The following is a 4,918-nucleotide window of genomic DNA, read 5'->3' as shown; positions in this document are numbered from 1 at the left end:
TCCGATCTAAATGGCTTCAAAGAATTCGTAACCAAATGTGTAGTCTGAAAGAATGGCAAAAACCTGCATTAAAGTTAACATATATATAATTAATAAACATCTAATTTCAAAAGTTTTATTTGCAAATATAAGTCTTTAAATATACTAATTAAATTTGAATATCTTCTTAAATGTTCATATAGTCCAAATTAATTAATGATTTCTCAAACAAAAAAAATAGTCGTAACTAATAATTATTTAAACTATTTCAACATATAAAAAAATTAAAGAATTCAAATAGAATAAAACTATGGAGTAGTCATGCACATATATTAATCTTTCTCTTCTTGTGGCTAATTCATAATTTAAAACAAGAAAAATATAGTCCACTCTAAAGTCTAAAAGGCTAAAAATATAGTGCATTATTTATTTGGAATTTATAACTTGCTATTATGTTGCTGAAATTAGAGTTGAAGATGGAGAATGGTGAAAATTTGGGAGTTACCCACTTGCTTATATTAGGACCTATAAAGTTATTTTGAAGAAATTAAGATATCCACTTGAGCATATTATTAAGTTTGCTAATTCTAGTTTGGATATTTGAATATCCAAGTTCTTTTCTTTTTTACAGTTCCAAATATATCCATTGGTTAAGAATTTTTCTGTATTATATAAAAGACTACCTAATTAATTTTTTGTGCTTGGACTTAGGAGTTCCATATCAAAGAGTATTATTCTTATAATCTTTTTGTGTATGTCATTGAGCTTTTCCACATTCACATGTATATATGCTCAGCTTGCAAAATGATTTTGAAAGTTGAAACATAATTTTAAATTTTAAGTTAATTCTTCAAAATTGAAACCATCTATACATCTTCTTGAACAAATTTCAGTTGATTGTCTTTATGTGACAGAACAATAATAAGAAACTCATAAGTATTTGCAAACATAAAACACATCAAAATAAAGAAACTTTGTATGTAATTGTTCAGAATAATTGTTTTGTAAAGCCAAGAAATTAACAATTACCTCTTTATAATTAACTTGAACTTCAAAATTAAACCCTTTATTTCTGAAACACCAATGTGGCTGAGAAAGCGATTAGTAGTCAACCTAAAATAAAAGTATGCAAAAGTTTAGTAACCCAGATCCAAAAAAAATAAAAAATGAGGACACCATTAATTAACACAACTGCTTGAATTAATTAAACCCAATTTTAGGAATAATTGCTAAAGTAATTGGATAAAACAGAGCTAAAAACAACAAGAAAGAGAGAAATTGAAGAAGGAATACCCAAAATGGGGTGCAAATTAGTAGACAAGACAAAGCAAAAGCACAAGAAGGGATTATGGTCGCCTGATGAAACAGTGCCTTCTGTCATTCTCTTATGCTATAATTTGAATTTTTGGTCCACTTATTATCCAAGTGAGATTTCAAGCAAATAAAATGATCGAAACTGAAACAAAAATGGGGTTCCTTTATGCTTTGTCGACGTAATAAAGTAATCTTTAAGTACTTTCTCCATGTAACCTATATATGATGTTTTAATATTTAATAAATCGAATCTACAACATTGAAGTCCATCTCAAAGGCAAAATAAACAAAGAAAACATACAAATAGCTGCAATAAGATTCGTCAATAACCAATGAAAAGTCTTTTTTAACATAAAACAAACATTAGTTAGGCCTAAGAAAATTGACTCAACTTCGGTCAGAATGTCAACAAATATAGCAAAAAAAATTAGTGAAATCATTCTTATAAATATTGATTGCATCTAAATCCATCCGTTATAGCAAGAAAAGCATCGGCAGGAGAACTTGAGATGAAAAAAAGGAGAGATACCGGATGCAAAAGCTGAAAATTAAATACCAAAGAAAAAAATAGAGGCTAAGCCTCAGTGGAGCGATACAAACAACAACCGGAAAGATCAACGATGGAGAAACCCAACAATGGAGAAAAGATGAGCAAAGTCAGAACACATTTTGGTAAGGAAAACTTACCTGACAGTGGAGAGTATCGACGAAGCTTCAGCGGCGCCGGCGAGTGCCGCTGGTTGGTGGCAGCGGCGGGTTTGGGTGGGGGAAGTTTGAGTGAGAGAGAGAAGAGAGAAGGAAGAAAAGAGGGAAAGGAAAAGAAAGATGTTCTCTAGTAGGGTTTTTAAAAAATATCCGACTAATTCTGTCGGTATTTTGGTCAAAGCAGTCTACCTCGTTTTACTAAAAAATTTTGACCGAATCGGTCGCTATTTTTTTTTTAAAAATTATTTCCGACCAAATTGGTCGCTAATAGTGACGCGAAATTCCCCCCAGCATTTACGACGGATATAGACGGAATATTAGTCGTAACTATTATTAAAAATTAAAAAATAAATTTTTATGTATTTTCCGACCGATTCCGTCGGAAATTTCTGACTACTTTTTTTCGTCAGAAATTCAGTCGAAAATTGACCGTTTTTTAGTAGTATATAGTTGTGATACCGCGTTTTTGGCATTATAAATAATTGTGGTCGTGTTTAGACCCCGCCTTAGATACTTACATTTATGAAATTGATTTTGAGACTATTTTCGCTTTCTTATTATATCATGATTCTGTTAATTATTTAAAGAGATTTTTTCCTTCTTATACCATATATGAAACTTTATTACCAAAAATGTGCACAGTTTCTAATTTACCCGCCATGTCCACATTTTTCCTACAATTATTATACCCATTCATTAAATACTAATTATTAGTAGCTGAATCTTCCTAATTAGGCGTGCTAAAATTCAGGAACAGAATCTTCTAATTGATTTAGCCACAAATCAAATCTGTTCAAAAGCTCAATTCGTCGAAATCAAATCTGTTCAAAAGCTCACATCTGTTCTTCGATATTTTCGCTTAAGACACAAATCAAAAGCTCAGTTCGTCGAAATTAGAAGCTCAATTTTAAATTGTAGAAATCGGTTCTGCAAAATCTCTGTTCGTCGACATTCTCTCTACATTTCTCTCTATTTCTCAATCGCAAATTTCAGTAATACAAAGCAAATGAAAAGAGAGCAGCAATTCCACCATTGACAACCATTAAAAAGCTTGAAAGCTTTGAATTCAAATTTGAGTTTTCAAAAATTATTATTTGTTTGGATTGGGTGTTATTGAAAATAATCGGGAATATGGTTTGGAGTTTATATCTCAATTTTGAGGGGTTTTCGTGAAGATTAGACTTGGTTTTGACTGAATTTTCGATTGAAACTCGAAGAAGAAGAAGAAGAAGACCTATTGCAGAAATTGTAGATAAATTGTAGATAAACTGTAGATAAATTTTAGATTATTTATATTCTGATTGTAGATGCTTTATTTTCTGTTTTCACAAAAAAAGACTTATACAAATCTTCTGAAAAATGCAATTATGTCAAAAATCCCAATTATGCTACAATTGAATGGGAATTGGGATACAAAAATTCAATGTACCCAGTTTGTAGATCTTTTGTAGATAAATTGTAGATTATTTGTATTCTAATTGTAGATGCTTTGTTTTCTGTTTTCACAAATCCAAAACGACTAAAACTTCTACAAAATCTTCTGCAAAAAACACAATTATGTCGAAAATACCAATTAAGCTACAATTGAATGGGAATTGGGATATTAAAATTCAATGTACCCAGTTTGTAGATATTTTATAGATAAATTGTAGATTATTTGTATTATGATTGTAGATGCTCTGTTTTCTGTTTTCACGAATCAAAAACGACTAAAACTTCTACAAATCTTCTGCAAAAAATAGTCTACAATTTAGTATAAATGTAGTAATTATGTAGATACCCTTACAAATAATACTGCTTTATACATACTTAAACTGATTTGTTGTATATTGTAGAATTTTTGTAAAAAATATACTGAAAGATATGTTCTTTCAGTATATATCTAGCATATTCTCTGTTGCTAATTGATTCTGTTTTCATCTTATCTCTAACTGGAATGGTTCTGATGGATGTTTGAATTGGCAAATGTTAAGGTAAGATTTTCAGTTAATATTACCGAACATTCCCAAGAAATGCAGTATTTATTCACCAAAAGTTGCTACTGATTTTTCATCACAACTAATAGCATCATCTGGAATATATGGAAGAACCAAAAGCAATATTTTGGATTAGGCTTCAACGAGAAACTTATTGCATCGAAGAGTGAATATTGGAGGAATCTGCATCCAAGAATGCCTGGATTAAGCACTTCAAATTCTGTTCTCATATAAACAAAGAAGAATTTTCAGATTCCTTTAATTAAGGAGTAAAAAACGTACTGATAATAGGTGAATTTGACTATAATCATACCTTAAATAATCACCTTCTTGTGTAGTTTTAATGTTAAAAGTGATGACAAAATGCTCTTATTAGTGCTTTTCATGATTTGTAGGTGATATATGTATAAAGAAGGCTAAGGAACAGTTTTGGAGTCAAAAGTGATGAAAAAGAGGCCAACTGTGAAATTTCCCAAGTGACCCGTGCAAAAACAGGCCGAAGATTCAGAGAACTGGATCCATCGCGGTTCCACCGCGACCACGGCAGAACCGCGGTGGGAAGCAGCTGCAGAAGATTGAGATTCCGCGAGGGTGTTTGGCCGCGGTTCTACCGCGACCGCGGCAGAACCGCGGCAGGCGCAGTAAACTTCAGGGACCAAAGTGTCAATTACGGGATTTTTAGACCTAAACCCTATTTAAAACATTAGACTTCGCCCAAGAGAGGCATGTATTGCTTTTTTAGGTTTCTTAGCAAGGAAAACGATTGTGAGAAAATACTCTAAACATCTTTCTTCTTTTCTTTTGATTTTATGATGAATTCAATCTTAGTTTATTTTCCCATAGCCATGAGTAGCTAAATTCCTTGTCTAAGGCTTTGATGGACCCTATTGGGTGATGAACTTCTGTTTATGTGAATCAAATTGCTAGTTTAATCTTTATTTGTT

This window comes from Nicotiana attenuata, chromosome 1 (genome assembly GCF_001879085.1).
Source record: "Nicotiana attenuata strain UT chromosome 1, NIATTr2, whole genome shotgun sequence".
Classification (NCBI taxonomy): domain Eukaryota; kingdom Viridiplantae; phylum Streptophyta; class Magnoliopsida; order Solanales; family Solanaceae; genus Nicotiana; species Nicotiana attenuata.
The sequence above is the reverse complement of the archived record's forward strand: the minus strand, read 5'-3'. Positions refer to the sequence as shown.